The sequence below is a fragment of the Zootermopsis nevadensis genome, unplaced genomic scaffold (assembly GCF_977971745.1).
Source record: "Zootermopsis nevadensis isolate Lab colony 2312 unplaced genomic scaffold, Znev_1.0 Znev_ptg000027l, whole genome shotgun sequence".
Lineage (NCBI taxonomy): Eukaryota > Metazoa > Arthropoda > Insecta > Blattodea > Termopsidae > Zootermopsis > Zootermopsis nevadensis.
In genome coordinates, this window is record NW_028259159.1 from 7,710,415 (window position 1) to 7,727,381 (window position 16,967).

Below are 16,967 nucleotides of genomic sequence, written 5' to 3' on the forward strand. Positions count from 1 at the left end.
GTATATTGAATGAAGTCCTGAGGTTTATGTATATTGTATGAAATGATAGGTTCTCCTTTTTTGGATTAGTCCAAAGAAGGATCTATGGAACGTAAATAAACTCCACTCTACTCTCTAACATACCCGAATACTGCACTTCCTTATCCAAGTCACAAACGCTCCAGGTGCTTCATTCTTTCTGGTTCTTCACACCTCCAACTCCAAACAAGCTGGTTCCCTATCGCCAACACAACTGATCTTCTGAAACACTGATATTCAGACAAATTGGTCTGCCATGTCTTCGCGTGACACCGTGATACCGGCCCACAAACTACACATACAGTTCATAAGAAAGTTGCCACTCAGCACATCCCCTGATCTCAAACTACTCTTTGAGACAGACAAGGCACTCCCACTAAATCTATGACCGTACGCCTCCTCGGAAAGCAAGGAAATCGCACGAGGGCCCGAGGTCTTCCTTGTAGATTTGTGAGGCATGCTACGAACACCCGATACTTTGTCACAACGAATCTAAGGTGTGCACCTGTGTTGTGGTGGCCACATAACCAACATTGCAACCTGTAACTCTAGCTACTTACTTCTATCTTGTCCGCTGCGATAAGCTCTTACACAAATTTAAATAAAAACCTACTGCATTTCCTCAAGCAAGTCACAAAAACTGAGGCTGCCACTACGTGTCTGTGGGTCATCCCAACCGCATCGCCTGATGAATTGTGTCCATCATGTCAGCTCCCGGTGCAAAGTCTTGCTACCTCTGTAGTAATGATGGACTCGAAACTGCGTAACGGCTAAAGTATCCTATATGCTTGCAGGCACGCCTACCTGAAACAAAACCAAGGTACCAAAATAAACATCCGCATTTGACACCATTCGTAACTGCTACTACGAACGCACTCTACACCTCATCAATAATCAACTGGCTAACCGACCTTCCATGCAACCAAAATATTTCCCACTTTACGTCATTCACACAGGAGAAAGATGACGCACATAAATTCAAAACACGCTCAAATAACATCAAATTAACTTGCACGCCCTGGCAATATATGAAGAGTAAATAGAGTAGAGTTTATTTACATTCCATAGATCCTTCTTAGGCCTCAACCAAAGGATGTGCAACATGTCAATTCATACAATATACATACACTTCAGAACTTTCAACACAAGTACAAGAACGTATTTCACATATCAATGTACATAAATTTCAGATTCTGCAATACAAGTATGGAAAATAATTTTACAAAGTAATATATATAAACCTCAAAATTTTAAATATAAATACAAAACTTGCTTTACATACTCGTACATTATGGATATAAGGATTAAACATTTTCAGCAGAGATGAAATCATCTACAGAATAGAAGGAGTGAGTAAAGAGGTAATCTTTCAATGCAGGCTTCAATACCTTTATATCATAACTTAGACTTTTAACTGTTGGTGGAAGATTATTAAACAACTTGATACCTGTATAGTACACTCCTTTCTGATATTTAGCAAAGTTTGCATTTGGCACATATAGGTCATGTTTACGTCTCGTATTTAAATTATGTACATCTGTATTTCTGCACTGGATACCGACCGCAGAAGTCGACAGCGGCAGAACGTCCACGCCATTTTGTCATACGCAGGGACTGCAACGTCTGAAAAACAGCGACCACATCCCGCCGCCGCCGGAGAACGAGGGATATTCAACGATCGTTACATACGCACCGTGACGACGTCTGCTGTCATCTAGCGACAACAGAGCTGAACTACATGCCCGTCCGCGCACACCCCACTGCACTGCCGATCAAAATGCTGCCTGAAATACCACTCCACAGATTGTAAACTCATAAGCAGCAATAGGCTAGCTGAACAGTACTTCCGTGACATCCGAGCTCTTAAAAATTACAGGAGCTAAAAAACAAATGCAGCCGAAAACATGCCTACCAACTTCACCTACAAGAAACCAACTACCAAACATATCCATAACCCAAAACCTTCCAATAATTTATGAAACCAACCACACGGAACAACACCTAGGATCGTAAACTACAGCTCAATCAACTTTTCACGAAGCACTATGAAACAAATAACACACATTTCGCCACTAGATCGCCTACATTATGGCGCACATTGCCTCTCGGTCACCCGATTTGTTACTGAAAACACCAACGTTTAACACCCTGCTTAGATCAAAATCAGACACAAATCTTTAATACCTACACGACTATCTATAACACAACAGACCGAGTGAAAGCGTCCACTGGTAACCGTACTTTCGGATACGACACTTCTCCTCGTCATACGTCATGTTGGCATGCAGGCACTCAACACGTCACGCGGATTCAGCAGCGACATCTTCCCTGTTTATACAATTCTTGGAACTAAATTTGCAGAAACTGCGACAATTAATCAGGCCAACCAACATCACCTATAGAAAACCAACTACCAAACATCCCCATAACCTAAAAATCTTCGATCATTTATGAAAACACCACCAGAAAGCAGGTAGGATTTCGTAAAATACAGCCCAATGAACTTAGCGCGATGCACTCTTAAACGATTATTCCATACGTCCCCACCGGATTGTACTGCACGACTCTCTAACACACCGACTAACTAAGCCCACTGGTAACCGTACTTACGAACGCGAACTTCCCTTCGTCAGACTTCATTTTGGCAGTCAACGACACAAAAGTACACAACCAACAAAATTAATCCCGGCAATATTCGCCGAAAACCACTTGTAGCAAGACACACACAATCCATAACTCTCATTGCACTTACCTGTCTTATATAGAGCAATCACTTCACTGGCAAGTCAACAAGTTTCAATCATGGGACAACTCCTAATGTGCATCCCCCGATAAGTACTGTTTGGAAACTCCCTCTCGGTGATGATCACTAAATATTCCCATTACCTCCTGCTTTGAAATCTTTTTTTTTTTACCGATTTCCATAGAGAAAAAGCAAACTAAGTAATGCGCCGTCAGCACATTTTTAAAGTCTTCTTGGGTCAGAGAACGGACATCCATGATTATCAAAACTGTCCGGTATAGCTATGCCAGAGTTCTTCATCACTGAACAGGTTCTCGGTGGGCGCTAGCAACTGCATGCCTACAAGTTACCATCAACATCTGAGTAAGCACCTCAAGTCAACCCACCACGCTTGCTAAACGAGTGAAACTGCAGAGCACACACTATCCGCTGTGGAACAGATGCAGAATGACCGAGGTTTGGAAGTTCTTGCTGTGGCATTAGCTTCAACCGAGAATGTGAAATGGAATGAAGCTGATTAAAGGGAAAACCACATTCTTTCCAGGAAGAGGAATCACATCTCTGGTGACAAGCTGCGGCCAAAGCCAAGAGTACCTGCAACTTAAAGCCTTACACACACATGACAAACTCTCTCATTCCAACATGTGTTAGCCACCACACTATGAAGCAGTGCCTTATTAACGCAATGTGAATGCGGCCGACATTTTTATTATTTTTCTCACCCTCTATAGAACACCCTACACACATAACTAGACATCCACACCTTACACGGACACACACACGCATTTCACATGATTGACATACTAAGTTGGTATCACACCTGAAACACAATTATCACAACAGAGCAAGCCCCTGCGAATGGGTTAAATAACAGCCTACTGCACCACGTCTCCAGAGGCACACAAAATTTACATGCTGCATTCAGTCCTCTTCTCCATGTACGCACTGAGCAACAGGACGGCCAACCATCGGGGACACAAGTGGTCTTCTTTCGGATGTCAGTCTGTCTAGTGTTGGTGTACTCCTGCTGCAATATACCAGGAAAGGTGTAAGATACACATGAAATCTTGAATCTCAGAGGCCACTTTCATAGACATTGGAGGCAAAGTCGTCTGAAATGGAACAAACTCATGCCAACTTATTTTTCTAATGGGTGACTGCTGCTTATTCAAATATTTAATCTGAAATTGAGGGGGGGGGGGGCAATCCTGTTCATAGACATACCAGGGATTAACCGCATAGGACCAAACATCCAACTTGCAATCAGCCTCTGTCAGAGCATTACCGTTGCTTGACAGAAAAAGTATTTCTCTTCCAACTTGGTACATATTCTGAATATTTATCCACTTAATATTCTTTGTGATATGAAGTCAGAAGACAGTTTCCTTAATGCGCTGGTTTCGCACATTAATTACGAGGAATCTTTCTCCAAAGGCTACAAATGTTACTCCTTATTCTTTGTTTACTACGCCAACAAGGTTGGTAACTTGTAAAGTGATTTATTGACAATGGAGTTTCATATCTGTACTCACTTTTATTGCGGGATTTGAGCACTTTGTTCTGGTTAAAAACCTATATCCCACTACCCTGTATTATTTAGATTACATACTTCTTCTACTGGTGCCTCTTATGAACAGACAGACAGACACACTCACTCACATCCAGTTATGTAGCTCTAAATATAAGCTGCATTTTGTGAGCCAATTAATATAGCTGTCTCTTTGAGAAATGTTGGTCCAACGCCCTAACTTGTGTCAGGCACACAACACAGAGGTTTTACACACCTGTATGAGGCCACCTAACCGCGGCCAATATCGTTCTGGTACTTCACCCCAGCCTTGTCAAACAGAATACACAAAAGGGATCTGAAGGAGGTAGCGGTCATGATGACTGCACGGCCGGTGTCCTAGAACATTAATGAAAATACCTACTTTAAGTACCTGAACACAGAGCAAGCGAGGGGACATCACGACGCACGGAACAACATCCATCAACACTGCACAATACACATGCCCGAAAACCTGAGTACAGAAGGGATGTGGACTGCATGCAGGAATATGCCGGGGCACCAACAATGTCTGCGTGCACAACTCTGTAAGCTCCCGAGGTGAGCATGCCACCCCAGAGAATGTTGTGAATGTACATGTAACTATGTACAGTGGAAAAGGAGAGGTTACGGTGCAATGGAATTTCAAAATAATATACTGTAAAGTACTAGGGAGCGGTAACAAATCACGGGAGTGGCAGCACTTAGACGACTTCCACCTTTCATGAACAGAGATTTTCAACTGCGACCTATCACACAGCACTGCTTCCAGAGTATTTCTACAAATTCTTATTAGAATCTCAACGTGTATGCCGCTGGCTGAGAAATTAATCGTGGAAGTTTAAACAAACAATTTCCTTGGCTGACGAGTTCACAATACCTCAGATTGGAAGAAACACATTGAGTATATTATTCCCAAATTAAGCTCTGCGTGCCTTGCCATCAGAACAGTCATACCACCCATGACAACAGATACTATAAAGCTAGTTTACTTTGCTTTGCTTATTTCCACTCTGTGGTGTCTTATGGATTAATACTTTGGGGGAATTCAACAGACAGTAATAAGGTTTTTCACATGCAAAAGAAAATAATTAGAATAATGGAAGGTGTCAAAAGCAGGGTTTCTTGTATACTTCCACTTGCCCAAGTGAATTTATACTCTGCTTGCTATAATTTGTGGCGGAAAAATTGGATAATCTTAAAAGAAATACAGATGCACATAATTTAAATACAAGACGTAAACATGACCTCTATGTGCCAAATGCTTAACCCTACTAAACGTCAAAAAAAGGAGAGTACTATACATGTATCAAGTTATTTAGTGATCTTCCACCAACAATTAAAACTCTACAATTATGCTATAAAGGTATTCATTCAAGCCTGCATTGAAAGGTTACCTCTTCACTCACTCTTTCTATTCTGCAGATTATTTCACCTCTGCTGAAAATCCTTAAGCTTTATGTATATCTATAATCTATACGTAAAGTCACTTTTGTATTTCTATTTAAAATTCTCAGGTTATGTACATTGATATGTGAAACACGTACTTGTTATTGTGTCGAAAGTACAGAAGTTTACGTATATTGAATGAAGTCCTGAGGTTTATGTATATTGTATGAAATGATAGGTTCTCCTTTTTTGGATTAGTCCAAAGAAGGATCTATGGAACGTAAATAAACTCCACTCTACTCTCTAACATACCCGAATACTGCACTTCCTTATCCAAGTCACAAACGCTCCAGGTGCTTCATTCTTTCTGGTTCTTCACACCTCCAACTCCAAACAAGCTGGTTCCCTATCGCCAACACAACTGATCTTCTGAAACACTGATATTCAGACAAATTGGTCTGCCATGTCTTCGCGTGACACCGTGATACCGGCCCACAAACTACACATACAGTTCACAAGAAAGTTGCCACTCAGCACATCCCCTGATCTCAAACTACTCTTTGAGACAGACAAGGCACTCCCACTAAATCTATGACCGTACGCCTCCTCGGAAAGCAAGGAAATCGCACGAGGGCCCGAGGTCTTCCTTGTAGATTTGTGAGGCATGCTACGAACACCCGATACTTTGTCACAACGAATCTAAGGTGTGCACCTGTGTTGTGGTGGCCACATAACCAACATTGCAACCTGTAACTCTAGCTACTTACTTCTATCTTGTCCGCTGCGATAAGCTCTTACACAAATTTAAATAAAAACCTACTGCATTTCCTCAAGCAAGTCACAAAAACTGAGGCTGCCACTACGTGTCTGTGGGTCATCCCAACCGCATCGCCTGATGAATTGTGTCCATCATGTCAGCTCCCGGTGCAAAGTCTTGCTACCTCTGTAGTAATGATGGACTCGAAACTGCGTAACGGCTAAAGTATCCTATATGCTTGCAGGCACGCCTACCTGAAACAAAACCAAGGTACCAAAATAAACATCCGCATTTGACACCATTCGTAACTGCTACTACGAACGCACTCTACACCTCATCAATAATCAACTGGCTAACCGACCTTCCATGCAACCAAAATATTTCCCACTTTACGTCATTCACACAGGAGAAAGATGACGCACATAAATTCAAAACACGCTCAAATAACATCAAATTAACTTGCACGCCCTGGCAATATATGAAGAGTAAATAGAGTAGAGTTTATTTACATTCCATAGATCCTTCTTAGGCCTCAACCAAAGGATGTGCAACATGTCAATTCATACAATATACATACACTTCAGAACTTTCAACACAAGTACAAGAACGTATTTCACATATCAATGTACATAAATTTCAGATTCTGCAATACAAGTATGGAAAATAATTTTACAAAGTAATATATATAAACCTCAAAATTTTAAATATAAATACAAAACTTGCTTTACATACTCGTACATTATGGATATAAGGATTAAACATTTTCAGCAGAGATGAAATCATCTACAGAATAGAAGGAGTGAGTAAAGAGGTAATCTTTCAATGCAGGCTTCAATACCTTTATATCATAACTTAGACTTTTAACTGTTGGTGGAAGATTATTAAACAACTTGATACCTGTATAGTACACTCCTTTCTGATATTTAGCAAAGTTTGCATTTGGCACATATAGGTCATGTTTACGTCTCGTATTTAAATTATGTACATCTGTATTTCTGCACTGGATACCGACCGCAGAAGTCGACAGCGGCAGAACGTCCACGCCATTTTGAAATACGCAGGGACTGCAACGTCTGAAAAACAGCGACCACATCCCGCCGCCGCCGGAGAACGAGGGATATTCAACGATCGTTACATACGCACCGTGACGACGTCTGCTGTCATCTAGCGACAACAGAGCTGAACTACATGCCCGTCCGCGCACACCCCACTGCACTGCCGATCGAAATGCTGCCTGAAATACCACTCCACAGATTGTAAACTCATAAGCAGCAATAGGCTAGCTGAACAGTACTTCCGTGACATCCGAGCTCTTAAAAATTACAGGAGCTAAAAAACAAATGCAGCCGAAAACACGCCTACCAACTTCACCTACAAGAAACCAACTACCAAACATATCCATAACCCAAAACCTTCCAATAATTTATGAAACCAACCACACGGAACAACACCTAGGATCGTAAACTACAGCTCAATCAACTTTTCACGAAGCACTATGAAACAAATAACACACATTTCGCCACTAGATCGCCTACATTATGGCGCACATTGCCTCTCGGTCACCCGATTTGTTACTGAAAACACCAACGTTTAACACCCTGCTTAGATCAAAATCAGACACAAATCTTTAATACCTACACGACTATCTATAACACAACAGACCGAGTGAAAGCGTCCACTGGTAACCGTACTTTCGGATACGACACTTCTCCTCGTCATACGTCATGTTGGCATGCAGGCACTCAACACGTCACGCGGATTCAGCAGCGACATCTTCCCTGTTTATACAATTCTTGGAACTAAATTTGCAGAAACTGCGACAATTAATCAGGCCAACCAACATCCCCATAACCTAAAAATCTTCGATCATTTATGAAAACACCACCAGAAAGCAGGTAGGATTTCGTAAAATACAGCCCAATGAACTTAGCGCGATGCACTCTTAAACGATTATTCCATACGTCCCCACCGGATTGTACTGCACGACTCTCTAACACACCGACTAACTAAGCCCACTGGTAACCGTACTTACGAACGCGAACTTCCCTTCGTCAGACTTCATTTTGGCAGTCAACGACACAAAAGTACACAACCAACAAAATTAATCCCGGCAATATTCGCCGAAAACCACTTGTAGCAAGACACACACAATCCATAACTCTCATTGCACTTACCTGTCTTATATAGAGCAATCACTTCACTGGCAAGTCAACAAGTTTCAATCATGGGACAACTCCTAATGTGCATCCCCCGATAAGTACTGTTTGGAAACTCCCTCTCGGTGATGATCACTAAATATTCCCATTACCTCCTGCTTTGAAATCTTTTTTTTTTTACCGATTTCCATAGAGAAAAAGCAAACTAAGTAATGCGCCGTCAGCACATTTTTAAAGTCTTCTTGGGTCAGAGAACGGACATCCATGATTATCAAAACTGTCCGGTATAGCTATGCCAGAGTTCTTCATCACTGAACAGGTTCTCGGTGGGAGCTAGCAACTGCATGCCTACAAGTTACCATCAACATCTGAGTAAGCACCTCAAGTCAACCCACCACGCTTGCTAAACGAGTGAAACTGCAGAGCACACACTATCCGCTGTGGAACAGATGCAGAATGACCGAGGTTTGGAAGTTCTTGCTGTGGCATTAGCTTCAACCGAGAATGTGAAATGGAATGAAGCTGATTAAAGGGAAAACCACATTCTTTCCAGGAAGAGGAATCACATCTCTGGTGACAAGCTGCGGCCAAAGCCAAGAGTACCTGCAACTTAAAGCCTTACACACACATGACAAACTCTCTCATTCCAACATGTGTTAGCCACCACACTATGAAGCAGTGCCTTATTAACGCAATGTGAATGCGGCCGACATTTTTATTATTTTTCTCACCCTCTATAGAACACCCTACACACATAACTAGACATCCACACCTTACACGGACACACACACGCATTTCACATGATTGACATACTAAGTTGGTATCACACCTGAAACACAATTATCACAACAGAGCAAGCCCCTGCGAATGGGTTAAATAACAGCCTACTGCACCACGTCTCCAGAGGCACACAAAATTTACATGCTGCATTCAGTCCTCTTCTCCATGTACGCACTGAGCAACAGGACGGCCAACCATCGGGGACACAAGTGGTCTTCTTTCGGATGTCAGTCTGTCTAGTGTTGGTGTACTCCTGCTGCAATATACCAGGAAAGGTGTAAGATACACATGAAATCTTGAATCTCAGAGGCCACTTTCATAGACATTGGAGGCAAAGTCGTCTGAAATGGAACAAACTCATGCCAACTTATTTTTCTAATGGGTGACTGCTGCTTATTCAAATATTTAATCTGAAATTGAGGGGGGGGGGGGGGCAATCCTGTTCATAGACATACCAGGGATTAACCGCATAGGACCAAACATCCAACTTGCAATCAGCCTCTGTCAGAGCATTACCGTTGCTTGACAGAAAAAGTATTTCTCTTCCAACTTGGTACATATTCTGAATATTTATCCACTTAATATTCTTTGTGATATGAAGTCAGAAGACAGTTTCCTTAATGCGCTGGTTTCGCACATTAATTACGAGGAATCTTTCTCCAAAGGCTACAAATGTTACTCCTTATTCTTTGTTTACTACGCCAACAAGGTTGGTAACTTGTAAAGTGATTTATTGACAATGGAGTTTCATATCTGTACTCACTTTTATTGCGGGATTTGAGCACTTTGTTCTGGTTAAAAACCTATATCCCACTACCCTGTATTATTTAGATTACATACTTCTTCTACTGGTGCCTCTTATGAACAGACAGACAGACACACTCACTCACATCCAGTTATGTAGCTCTAAATATAAGCTGCATTTTGTGAGCCAATTAATATAGCTGTCTCTTTGAGAAATGTTGGTCCAACGCCCTAACTTGTGTCAGGCACACAACACAGAGGTTTTACACACCTGTATGAGGCCACCTAACCGCGGCCAATATCGTTCTGGTACTTCACCCCAGCCTTGTCAAACAGAATACACAAAAGGGATCTGAAGGAGGTAGCGGTCATGATGACTGCACGGCCGGTGTCCTAGAACATTAATGAAAATACCTACTTTAAGTACCTGAACACAGAGCAAGCGAGGGGACATCACGACGCACGCAACAACATCCATCAACACTGCACAATACACATGCCCGAAAACCTGAGTACAGAAGGGATGTGGACTGCATGCAGGAATATGCCGGGGCACCAACAATGTCTGCGTGCACAACTCTGTAAGCTCCCGAGGTGAGCATGCCACCCCAGAGAATGTTGTGAATGTACATGTAACTATGTACAGTGGAAAAGGAGAGGTTACGGTGCAATGGAATTTCAAAATAATATACTGTAAAGTACTAGGGAGCGGTAACAAATCACGGGAGTGGCAGCACTTAGACGACTTCCACCTTTCATGAACAGAGATTTTCAACTGCGACCTATCACACAGCACTGCTTCCAGAGTATTTCTACAAATTCTTATTAGAATCTCAACGTGTATGCCGCTGGCTGAGAAATTAATCGTGGAAGTTTAAACAAACAATTTCCTTGGCTGACGAGTTCACAATACCTCAGATTGGAAGAAACACATTGAGTATATTATTCCCAAATTAAGCTCTGCGTGCCTTGCCATCAGAACAGTCATACCACCCATGACAACAGATACTATAAAGCTAGTTTACTTTGCTTTGCTTATTTCCACTCTGTGGTGTCTTATGGATTAATACTTTGGGGGAATTCAACAGACAGTAATAAGGTTTTTCACATGCAAAAGAAAATAATTAGAATAATGGAAGGTGTCAAAAGCAGGGTTTCTTGTATACTTCCACTTGCCCAAGTGAATTTATACTCTGCTTGCTATAATTTGTGGCGGAAAAATTGGATAATCTTAAAAGAAATACAGATGCACATAATTTAAATACAAGACGTAAACATGACCTCTATGTGCCAAATGCTTAACCCTACTAAACGTCAAAAAAAGGAGAGTACTATACATGTATCAAGTTATTTAGTGATCTTCCACCAACAATTAAAACTCTACAATTATGCTATAAAGGTATTCATTCAAGCCTGCATTGAAAGGTTACCTCTTCACTCACTCTTTCTATTCTGCAGATTATTTCACCTCTGCTGAAAATCCTTAAGCTTTATGTATATCTATAATCTATATGTAAAGTCACTTTTGTATTTCTATTTAAAATTCTCAGGTTATGTACATTGATATGTGAAACACGTACTTGTTATTGTGTCGAAAGTACAGAAGTTTACGTATATTGAATGAAGTCCTGAGGTTTATGTATATTGTATGAAATGATAGGTTCTCCTTTTTTGGATTAGTCCAAAGAAGGATCTATGGAACGTAAATAAACTCCACTCTACTCTCTAACATACCCGAATACTGCACTTCCTTATCCAAGTCACAAACGCTCCAGGTGCTTCATTCTTTCTGGTTCTTCACACCTCCAACTCCAAACAAGCTGGTTCCCTATCGCCAACACAACTGATCTTCTGAAACACTGATATTCAGACAAATTGGTCTGCCATGTCTTCGCGTGACACCGTGATACCGGCCCACAAACTACACATACAGTTCATAAGAAAGTTGCCACTCAGCACATCCCCTGATCTCAAACTACTCTTTGAGACAGACAAGGCACTCCCACTAAATCTATGACCGTACGCCTCCTCGGAAAGCAAGGAAATCGCACGAGGGCCCGAGGTCTTCCTTGTAGATTTGTGAGGCATGCTACGAACACCCGATACTTTGTCACAACGAATCTAAGGTGTGCACCTGTGTTGTGGTGGCCACATAACCAACATTGCAACCTGTAACTCTAGCTACTTACTTCTATCTTGTCCGCTGCGATAAGCTCTTACACAAATTTAAATAAAAACCTACTGCATTTCCTCAAGCAAGTCACAAAAACTGAGGCTGCCACTACGTGTCTGTGGGTCATCCCAACCGCATCGCCTGATGAATTGTGTCCATCATGTCAGCTCCCGGTGCAAAGTCTTGCTACCTCTGTAGTAATGATGGACTCGAAACTGCGTAACGGCTAAAGTATCCTATATGCTTGCAGGCACGCCTACCTGAAACAAAACCAAGGTACCAAAATAAACATCCGCATTTGACACCATTCGTAACTGCTACTACGAACGCACTCTACACCTCATCAATAATCAACTGGCTAACCGACCTTCCATGCAACCAAAATATTTCCCACTTTACGTCATTCACACAGGAGAAAGATGACGCACATAAATTCAAAACACGCTCAAATAACATCAAATTAACTTGCACGCCCTGGCAATATATGAAGAGTAAATAGAGTAGAGTTTATTTACATTCCATAGATCCTTCTTAGGCCTCAACCAAAGGATGTGCAACATGTCAATTCATACAATATACATACACTTCAGAACTTTCAACACAAGTACAAGAACGTATTTCACATATCAATGTACATAAATTTCAGATTCTGCAATACAAGTATGGAAAATAATTTTACAAAGTAATATATATAAACCTCAAAATTTTAAATATAAATACAAAACTTGCTTTACATACTCGTACATTATGGATATAAGGATTAAACATTTTCAGCAGAGATGAAATCATCTACAGAATAGAAGGAGTGAGTAAAGAGGTAATCTTTCAATGCAGGCTTCAATACCTTTATATCATAACTTAGACTTTTAACTGTTGGTGGAAGATTATTAAACAACTTGATACCTGTATAGTACACTCCTTTCTGATATTTAGCAAAGTTTGCATTTGGCACATATAGGTCATGTTTACGTCTCGTATTTAAATTATGTACATCTGTATTTCTGCACTGGATACCGACCGCAGAAGTCGACAGCGGCAGAACGTCCACGCCATTTTGTCATACGCAGGGACTGCAACGTCTGAAAAACAGCGACCACATCCCGCCGCCGCCGGAGAACGAGGGATATTCAACGATCGTTACATACGCACCGTGACGACGTCTGCTGTCATCTAGCGACAACAGAGCTGAACTACATGCCCGTCCGCGCACACCCCACTGCACTGCCGATCGAAATGCTGCCTGAAATACCACTCCACAGATTGTAAACTCATAAGCAGCAATAGGCTAGCTGAACAGTACTTCCGTGACATCCGAGCTCTTAAAAATTACAGGAGCTAAAAAACAAATGCAGCCGAAAACATGCCTACCAACTTCACCTACAAGAAACCAACTACCAAACATATCCATAACCCAAAACCTTCCAATAATTTATGAAACCAACCACACGGAACAACACCTAGGATCGTAAACTACAGCTCAATCAACTTTTCACGAAGCACTATGAAACAAATAACACACATTTCGCCACTAGATCGCCTACATTATGGCGCACATTGCCTCTCGGTCACCCGATTTGTTACTGAAAACACCAACGTTTAACACCCTGCTTAGATCAAAATCAGACACAAATCTTTAATACCTACACGACTATCTATAACACAACAGACCGAGTGAAAGCGTCCACTGGTAACCGTACTTTCGGATACGACACTTCTCCTCGTCATACGTCATGTTGGCATGCAGGCACTCAACACGTCACGCGGATTCAGCAGCGACATCTTCCCTGTTTATACAATTCTTGGAACTAAATTTGCAGAAACTGCGACAATTAATCAGGCCAACCAACATCACCTATAGAAAACCAACTACCAAACATCCCCATAACCTAAAAATCTTCGATCATTTATGAAAACACCACCAGAAAGCAGGTAGGATTTCGTAAAATACAGCCCAATGAACTTAGCGCGATGCACTCTTAAACGATTATTCCATACGTCCCCACCGGATTGTACTGCACGACTCTCTAACACACCGACTAACTAAGCCCACTGGTAACCGCACTTACGAACGCGAACTTCCCTTCGTCAGACTTCATTTTGGCAGTCAACGACACAAAAGTACACAACCAACAAAATTAATCCCGGCAATATTCGCCGAAAACCACTTGTAGCAAGACACACACAATCCATAACTCTCATTGCACTTACCTGTCTTATATAGAGCAATCACTTCACTGGCAAGTCAACAAGTTTCAATCATGGGACAACTCCTAATGTGCATCCCCCGATAAGTACTGTTTGGAAACTCCCTCTCGGTGATGATCACTAAATATTCCCATTACCTCCTGCTTTGAAATCTTTTTTTTTTACCGATTTCCATAGAGAAAAAGCAAACTAAGTAATGCGCCGTCAGCACATTTTTAAAGTCTTCTTGGGTCAGAGAACGGACATCCATGATTATCAAAACTGTCCGGTATAGCTATGCCAGAGTTCTTCATCACTGAACAGGTTCTCGGTGGGCGCTAGCAACTGCATGCCTACAAGTTACCATCAACATCTGAGTAAGCACCTCAAGTCAACCCACCACGCTTGCTAAACGAGTGAAACTGCAGAGCACACACTATCCGCTGTGGAACAGATGCAGAATGACCGAGGTTTGGAAGTTCTTGCTGTGGCATTAGCTTCAACCGAGAATGTGAAATGGAATGAAGCTGATTAAAGGGAAAACCACATTCTTTCCAGGAAGAGGAATCACATCTCTGGTGACAAGCTGCGGCCAAAGCCAAGAGTACCTGCAACTTAAAGCCTTACACACACATGACAAACTCTCTCATTCCAACATGTGTTAGCCACCACACTATGAAGCAGTGCCTTATTAACGCAATGTGAATGCGGCCGACATTTTTATTATTTTTCTCACCCTCTATAGAACACCCTACACACATAACTAGACATCCACACCTTACACGGACACACACACGCATTTCACATGATTGACATACTAAGTTGGTATCACACCTGAAACACAATTATCACAACAGAGCAAGCCCCTGCGAATGGGTTAAATAACAGCCTACTGCACCACGTCTCCAGAGGCACACAAAATTTACATGCTGCATTCAGTCCTCTTCTCCATGTACGCACTGAGCAACAGGACGGCCAACCATCGGGGACACAAGTGGTCTTCTTTCGGATGTCAGTCTGTCTAGTGTTGGTGTACTCCTGCTGCAATATACCAGGAAAGGTGTAAGATACACATGAAATCTTGAATCTCAGAGGCCACTTTCATAGACATTGGAGGCAAAGTCGTCTGAAATGGAACAAACTCATGCCAACTTATTTTTCTAATGGGTGACTGCTGCTTATTCAAATATTTAATCTGAAATTGAGGGGGGGGGGGCAATCCTGTTCATAGACATACCAGGGATTAACCGCATAGGACCAAACATCCAACTTGCAATCAGCCTCTGTCAGAGCATTACCGTTGCTTGACAGAAAAAGTATTTCTCTTCCAACTTGGTACATATTCTGAATATTTATCCACTTAATATTCTTTGTGATATGAAGTCAGAAGACAGTTTCCTTAATGCGCTGGTTTCGCACATTAATTACGAGGAATCTTTCTCCAAAGGCTACAAATGTTACTCCTTATTCTTTGTTTACTACGCCAACAAGGTTGGTAACTTGTAAAGTGATTTATTGACAATGGAGTTTCATATCTGTACTCACTTTTATTGCGGGATTTGAGCACTTTGTTCTGGTTAAAAACCTATATCCCACTACCCTGTATTATTTAGATTACATACTTCTTCTACTGGTGCCTCTTATGAACAGACAGACAGACACACTCACTCACATCCAGTTATGTAGCTCTAAATATAAGCTGCATTTTGTGAGCCAATTAATATAGCTGTCTCTTTGAGAAATGTTGGTCCAACGCCCTAACTTGTGTCAGGCACACAACACAGAGGTTTTACACACCTGTATGAGGCCACCTAACCGCGGCCAATATCGTTCTGGTACTTCACCCCAGCCTTGTCAAACAGAATACACAAAAGGGATCTGAAGGAGGTAGCGGTCATGATGACTGCACGGCCGGTGTCCTAGAACATTAATGAAAATACCTACTTTAAGTACCTGAACACAGAGCAAGCGAGGGGACATCACGACGCACGGAACAACATCCATCAACACTGCACAATACACATGCCCGAAAACCTGAGTACAGAAGGGATGTGGACTGCATGCAGGAATATGCCGGGGCACCAACAATGTCTGCGTGCACAACTCTGTAAGCTCTCGAGGTGAGCATGCCACCCCAGAGAATGTTGTGAATGTACATGTAACTATGTACAGTGGAAAAGGAGAGGTTACGGTGCAATGGAATTTCAAAATAATATACTGTAAAGTACTAGGGAGCGGTAACAAATCACGGGAGTGGCAGCACTTAGACGACTTCCACCTTTCATGAACAGAGATTTTCAACTGCGACCTATCACACAGCACTGCTTCCAGAGCATTTCTACAAATTCTTATTAGAATCTCAACGTGTATGCCGCTGGCTGAGAAATTAATCGTGGAAGTTTAAACAAACAACTTCCTTGGCTGACGAGTTCACAATACCTCAGATTGGAAGAAACACATTGAGTATATTATTCCCA

At 41.8% G+C, this 16,967-nt stretch overlaps 1 long non-coding RNA gene across 1 annotated transcript in view; it reads right to left on the reverse strand.

Annotated features, from left to right (window-relative positions):
• The window catches only part of LOC110840791 (uncharacterized), a 76,382-nt gene that overhangs the window by 29,064 nt on the left and 30,351 nt on the right, over positions 1–16,967 (reverse strand). The window contains exons 15-23 of the long non-coding RNA XR_015537320.1: positions 16,288–16,409; positions 14,515–15,531; positions 11,868–12,566; positions 10,405–10,526; positions 8,628–9,645; positions 6,009–6,707; positions 4,546–4,667; positions 2,771–3,788; positions 124–822 (exon numbers count right to left, since the gene is read on the reverse strand). This is a non-coding gene — a long non-coding RNA (uncharacterized LOC110840791). The remainder of the gene's footprint in view (positions 1–123; positions 823–2,770; positions 3,789–4,545; positions 4,668–6,008; positions 6,708–8,627; positions 9,646–10,404; positions 10,527–11,867; positions 12,567–14,514; positions 15,532–16,287; positions 16,410–16,967) is intronic.